Raw genomic sequence first — 7979 nt, 5'->3', positions numbered from 1 at the left:
CTATAATTAAAAACTAAATCGGTTCAGCTTCGCTACCGTCGGGATTAGTTTCTAGATAATTCCGACGCTCTTGGTGAGATTAATTAAACTAATCCATTCCTCGGGTGGCGTCATAATCAGCTGCTCCACTGGCTGTCGGAAAGCCATTTAATCTTTAAGCTTAATAATAATAATAATAATAATAATAATAATAATAATAATAATAATAATATTAATAATAATAATAATAATAATAATTATAATAATTCGAATTTACACTTGATGCGACTCGATTGTGAGTAATACCTGAGTTGCATTCAAATTGAGGTAAATATTGTAATAGGAAAAATGTCTGTCCATTTGACGACAGACCAAACAGATTTTTCGTTAACCTCTTGTGAATCAAATATAGAGATATTTACATGATAAAATTTTCAAGGTATATAACTACATTTTCAGAAATGCTTTGTTTTAGCACTCTATTTACAAATAAACCCCGCCGATCAGTAGCCTATTAAACATTTACTTATATGTTAAATCGATCCAAATTTCATCACATCACTCAATGCGTTTTTTAACTTGATAATGAATGATTGAAACATTCTAAACGTCGTTAACGAACTAAAAATTTGCATAGGTACCCTGATTTTTGATTTACCTGTGCAAACTAAAAATACTGTTCGATAAATTGAAAAAAATAAGAAAAAATTATCAATAAAGCAAATTGTTTGGTCTTCGACGAAACCTGCTAAACATTTATACACGTGCGATGAATGATCAAAAAATTCCTTGATTTAAATTATCAAAGAGTCGGACAATTCTTCAAATGACGTTGGTAGATCAAAAGGCAAGTTTCAGGAAGTAGTTTTAGTTTATTAACGACGTTTCGAATGCAACATTCATTCATTTTCAAGTTACAAGAAACATTAAATATTGAATGTTTTTGTGGAAATTTCAAATATGTACATAATATACGTAAATAGGATTCTGGAGTAAAATTTTAAACCAGAAAAATCACTCTGAAAACGATCTCAAAGTTCAGTTAAATCCGGTAGTTGGGAGATAGATGCTGGAGTTCAATCCGTAGAGATAAGGGCTTCAGCTATCTTCGGTCGGATGATGTGGGGACCACTGCTTCACTGTTAGAAAAAAACGGTGAAAAAACGGTCCCACTGGCGTTCTAGTGGCCGGTCGCCCGTGAAAATAAACTGTTTCGCCGTTTTTATCAGATGTTTTACGGATTTCTATTGTTAAATTTGAATAAATACGGCTACACGGTGTTTTTCCCATGTGCCGACTGGCCACTGAAACGCCGGTAATACCGTTAACGGTAATTTTTCTAACAGTGTTGATGATGATGCTGGTGGGTTCCACGCACCAGCGCAATGCGAGTGATGGTCTGGTTGCGAGCTTGTCTCATTTGCTTCACTTGCCCTCCAGCTTAAAGGTAGCAAATTATAAAAATTCAATATTTAATGATTCATGTAACATGAAAGTGAATGTTTGTTGCATTTGAAACGTTGTTAATAAACTAAAACTATATATACTTCCTGAAATATTCCTTTCGATCTACCAACGTCATCTGATGAATTGTTCACTCACTGATAATTTAAATCAACTAATTCTCTGGTCATTAAACGCACGTGTATAAACAAGCAAATTCTGCCATCTAATACCAATTTTGCATTTATGCAGGTTTGATTGAAGATTAGAACATGCTTATAATTGACAAATTTCTTATTGTTTTTTTCAATAAGCCAAACAAAATTTCTTGCTAGAGCTGGGAGAACAAAAATCATGTTAACAAATGACATTTAACTGAAATACAATGTTTCGAAAATTCGATATTCATTCTCAAGTAGGTGAAGAGTTCCACAACACTTAAAGTTCGAAATTTGTAACTGACATAAGTACATACAAAAGGTATCGTAGATGGAGTTTAAAATCAGAACTTGACATTATTCCGAGACTATACATCGAGAAAAATCACTGCGATAAATAGGCTGATATACATACATGAATGCACCAAATCTACCAAAATAATTAGGGTTCCATGAATATCTTGTGAAACTCAACTTCCAATGTAAAAACTACAACTTTATCGGTGTACCGTATAAATTATTTAACTGCAGTATCTGTGGTACATTTTTTCCCAATCGCAACGCGCAATACGGCTGCGCAATTCGTTCCCCCCAAGGTCCATTCGCTGGATTTCCGTCCGCCTTCCAAATTAGAAGACCAGCCATACGGTGCAGTGCGTGATTGTTAATTGGTTTATGTTGCCACTGATTAATCGACCTAATTAGCCTGTCCATCGGACCTGTATTGCAAGTCAATTATTTCCTCATTGAAACGTCCAATTTGCACGTTCATGTCTGTTATTGTGTCCTGTACAGCAGACCGATTGGCTATAGAACAGATAATATTATTTGCTCTGTTCATTTCCCCTGTATTAAGGCGACAATTATTAAATAATATCCTTCAATTGAAAATATTATTATATATTACGGTACGATTAATTGTTTTACCGTATTTGCAGACAATATAACACGCTGTACTAATATCCCCGTATTGTGCAAGCAATATCGCATGCTTTACCATTATCCCCGTATTATGTAAGCAATATCGCACGCTGTACTAATATCCCCGTATTATTTGAGCAATATAGAACGCTGTACTAATATCCCCGTATTGTGCAAACAATATAACACGCTTTACCATTATCCCCGTATTATGTGAGCAATATAGAACGCTGTACTTATATCACCGTATTATTCAAACAATATTACACGCTTTACCATTATCCCCGTATTATGTATGCAATATAGCGCGCTGTACTAATGTTCCCGTGTTATGCAAACAATATAGCACGCTTTATCATTATCAGCGTATTATGTATGCAATATAGCACGCTGTACTAATGTTCCCGTATTATGCAAACAATATTGCACACTTTACCATTATCCCCGTATTGTGCAGACAATGAAGCTGGCACGTGCAGCTGTTTTCCTGGTATGAAGCACGCAATATTTAATACGTCATTTATTTATTCGTTTCAAGCAGATAATTTATCATGCGCCGCTATTCTTCTCATGTTATAATTATCATTTATTAATTACGCATACGTTAATTATTTCTTCGTATACCGGGAACCATGTTTCATTTAGCGTAGATTTCTTAAATTAAATTGACAGAATTTTACGCTCCGCTTGTTTTCTATTATAAAATAGGCATAGAAAAAGCTACACGGATAAACTACCATATCATATCATTATTTAAAAAATATATCTCAGTACTCACTGCAGTGAGTGACAGAGAGCGCATTTTCTCAGAGAGCGCATGTCACGGACGGACGGACGGACGGACGGACATGACGAGCACAAAAGCGGCTTTTTTCTTAAATGAGAAAATGCGCTAAAAAGATTAATGCAAACTTTTCATTTAATTTACATCTCACCTCTTAAAACGAATAGTTCTCTTTCATTTCAAATTCTCCGTCAATTTTTGGTTTTACTCATGCCATGTCAAGTCACCAGGGTGGATTTTGTCCTCTAGATTCGTGATTTCATTTTAAAATTTGGGATATTTTTCCAACCCCCTGCCCGGAATTCGGCGTTCACATCCCCGTACCTGGGGATTTGTTCCTGAAAGATTTGCTGGAGATTTTCTTTCATTTTTTGGTAGAATAATTACTCGTGCGCCTGGGCTTTAACGGGATTCATTTTGGGTGCCTAAAAAGGGAGATCGCGGCAGCGACTTATTAGCGATAACAGACTTTCTAATAATGCTGTGAAGGAGCCCGGCGAACTGCAAACGCAAGCAAATTTTAAAAGTTGACTGCGAAATGATTGCTTCTGATATTTCTGAGTGCCTGTTATCTAAATTAAAAAGCAGCCTTGAATTAACCCTTCTGTATGAGTGCAAGCAGTGTGATCAATTATTATGTTTTTCTTACTGGTATTTAGGGAAGCATTCGAGTTAATTAAATTCCTAAATATTATGAATTAATTATGAATCGTAGTATTCAGCTTTCCTTCATATAAAACGACGTTATTTCCGATTTTGAAGTTGAGGGTTGAGTGACGCCAAAATCACTCTCCTGCGCATAATCTCTTTATTCTCGCATATATATTAATATTTTTTAATGCTTCAAACTTGCTCCTTATTTTCATGCCGATCGTAAAATGAGTACAGTTAATGTTGCTGGGGTCAGTGTGTCTGATATCGTAGTTGCCCATACCCGTCGTCTTAAAGTTATTATAAATTTAAACCATACATAGCTTCTATATTAATTTAAACCATATATAGCTTCTCAATTTAAACCATAGCTTCTAATGCACATCCTGCGATCATCGAAGTTTCAAAGATTTGAGGACTAAATTATCGACACGTAAATCCAACTATGCCAGACCAGCAATGGCTTGAAGAACGGTAAGAAATCTTTCAGATTAAATTGCAAGTGACAGGAAATCATTAAAAAGATTTTAATTCGGATTTTTGGACAGTGCTACGAAATTTAATGAGGACCGACAAACCTCAGGGGCGAATTTTTCAAGCTTCAGAATTTTCTCATACCCATTGAGAACTCTAATTCATTTCCTATTGAAACTTTTATGAAATTATATGATACTTCAGAGTTTATTCTTCGGTATACATGCGATGTGAGTCGTAATTTTTAAAATTAATTTCCTATGAATGACTAATGTTTTTATTAGGTTTATCAGCCAGGGAAAGGTATGCAGATTATTTAAACAACAAATCTCGTTAATTTAAATAACAAATCTCCTAATTCATATAAATGGAAAACAATGAAATTGTTCATAATTTAAATTCATCAAGGAATAACTTATAATAATTTCTGAATCATTATGTAAGAGAATCAAGCAAACGCGCCTTATTTGTATATTAATTGGTATTTGTCATACATTATAGCGCTAACTAATTACAAAAAGTAAGAACATAGGCGCACATTAACACGATTTTCGCATAAAATGTATCGATATTACTCACACTGATAAATATCAAAATTCGTCCCCTACATTTTGTTACTAGCGGTCAAACCTTCACTAAAATCCCGAGCTGTATTTATTTTAACTTCAATTAACAAATTTTCTGAATTGCAAGCCTATTGTATCTCCAGATAAATGAGCGCTATCGACGTTCACAGATGAGTTACTGGCAACGGCATGGGTGTGAAAAATAGGGCTAAGCTTTGCGACGCTGGCCGAGCGAGACGACAAAAATACCGGACGGTTAACTGTCGCCTTCCGGCTGACCATGACACTGCGGACTGACGCGCAGTCGCATGCCACCACATGTGGCCACAATTGATCACTAATCGTGACGGGTTGATCGACGATCGTGCATAAATCAAGGAAAACCGTTATTATTCAGATTCTATAATTACGAATTCTAGAATAGACCGCACTGTGTTTTTCTGAACTGAGTTCATTTAGCACGGTATGTTTAATCTCTCTGGGTAGAATTTATGCTATGTTGTAAAAAAAGGTTCTATTGTCTTATGATTGTTATACATTATAGTATATTTATGTTACTATTCTTATCTATTTGTGCAATTCTTGATAACTTAATTGCACTGAAATTAACTGTCCGAATACAATTAATTTAGGCCAGATTTTACGTGGCCAAGTTTAATAGCAAAATTGAAAATTCAGCTGATGTTCCAAGCAAAGAAAGTTTTCCTTGGCCAAACTACTTTTTTCCAGTCTAAAAACAACCCAACATATTCAAATGATTTCAATTATTTTCAGAATTTTCTTTTTCGCATTTCATAACTTGCATTTTCACTGAAATTATAATACAATCACTGGACGGTCAGTGAGTTTAAAATGAAAACAGGCAATCATTTTTTAGAATTTTAATTTATATAATGATTCAATTTCATATAAAGATAGAACTGGCACCAAAAAATTCCTACCATCCAATTTTCTTTCTTACGTTTAGCGTAACATTGTTGAGTCCAGGACGTCTCAAGGAAGTCCGTGGTTTGCGTGACAAGTTCTATCAAGACGAATGAACTTCAAGTAGAAAAGAACGTTGCTAAACTCTGAGCGAAACGATCCGGAAGAACGACCAGAAAAACGTTCCTACTCTTGAACCGTTGCTGCAAGATTGCATCTAAAGAAATACAAGATGAACGTGAAAAATATATGCGAGGTTTTACGCGGGCATAAAAACACTAGAACAGAAACACAGTAATATTATTGTAGAGGATGCGATCGACGTTTGAAAATTTTTTATTTGGTACAAATTTTTTAAGAAGTCCTATGATCCTCAATGCAGAAGTAGTCGTACAAAACGAGTAAACTCGCTATGAATTCTCTGATATGATAAGTTGTTGGAAATTCGAAATGAAAGCTCAAATTAAGGTTGTATCAAATACTTTAATATTCAAATATAAAGTTAAGATATTAAATGTTTTTCGTTTCTATAGATATTTGACTTTATTTTTCCTAATTTTTATTTTCAATAATATTGCAGATTAAATAAAATTTTCTTGCCGACGACAAAGCCTCACTTTAGTCAACTTCAAATCTCAGCTTTCAACACACATTCAACAGATTTGTGTGTATACAAATAGGTCATGTATTTTATACAACCAGAATCATTAACATATTAGCTCAAATATTATAATGTTCTCATGAGCGAATACGGACTTTTAAGGGATTATAAACTATTGAAAAATTAATAACTGCAAAGAGATGGAAACAATAAATCTATGCATGGCCATTGAAATTTGTGGTTGCAAAATTGAAATCTCAATTTTTCCAGAATGCGCGTTTTTACTCAATTAAATCATTCATGCATGGACGCATTATTATCATATTTAAATCACAAACTCGCTTTTTATACACGCTCACTGCACGAGAATCTAACCCAATCTCAGAATTGGTGCTCGTAGTCTCAAGCTGATCGTTGACGTCAATAGCGTTCAAGCTGGCATTCTTATTCAAGTAGCTTCTCAAATCCCGAACAACATAAGAATATAAACGTTGAATGTTGTTATTGAATAGCTCATTCCATGAAACACTGGATTAGCCTGATATTAAATTCGCCTTAAAGCTATTGAATTGTTGTGATGTTGTATGATGTGGGAGCTACTGAATAGTTGTGATGTAAAATAGCCGTGATGTTGCATAATATAAGAGCTACTGAATATAGTCGCGATGTTGCATATTGTAAGAGCTACTGAATAGTTGTGATGTTGTGCAATATAATAGCTACTGAATATATTCGCGATGTTGTAAAATGTAAGAGTTACTGAATAGTAGCGATGTTGTATGATGTCGGAGCCACTGAATAGCCGTGATGTTGAATAGATTTAACACTAATGAATAGTAGCGATTTTGGGTATAACGTGAAACCAACTGAATAGGCTTGATATTAGACAAATATGGAGCTCCCAGGTATATAAAGATGGTTTGTGGAATTTGTCATTTTGAATGTTCGTATTAAGTTCTTAGACGATCGACTTATTAATTAAATCGATTTAAAAATCCTGATAAATCCTAACGTTTAAAAATTGTAATCAGGAAGAAATTGTTAAGAATATATCAAACTGTGTCTTACTGAACCTATAGAAAACTGAATTAAAAAATATTTCTGTATTAATTCATGGTTGCTATTCGCTCTGACTGGAGTCGACGTGGTGACATCGTTTCATATTTAATCTACTGGCAGCAATTCAACCCTGCCCAGTCCCCTGCTTCTTTTTATTTGCACATTTTATTTACACATCAATGTTAGCGGGAAATTTCCAAGTCTAGTGGCCAGTTAACGGATTTTTTCAGACCGAGATGAGTGGCATTGTTGACATTGTTTTCAGTCGAGAGTGAAGTTAAATATTGAAATCATTATTCGAGTGCAGAAAAGTTTAATCAGGGGATTGACGTGTATTTGGGCATGTAAGTAGTGTGATATACTTGGGCATCGCATGTCGTGCAAAAGTTCTATTGTATTTTGCCTTGCTTTAAAGCTTT

This window comes from Hyalella azteca, unplaced genomic scaffold (genome assembly GCF_000764305.2).
Source record: "Hyalella azteca isolate HAZT.00-mixed unplaced genomic scaffold, Hazt_2.0.2 contig6741, whole genome shotgun sequence".
In the NCBI taxonomy this organism is placed as follows: Eukaryota; Metazoa; Arthropoda; class Malacostraca; order Amphipoda; family Hyalellidae; genus Hyalella; species Hyalella azteca.
The sequence above is the reverse complement of the archived record's forward strand: the minus strand, read 5'-3'. Positions refer to the sequence as shown.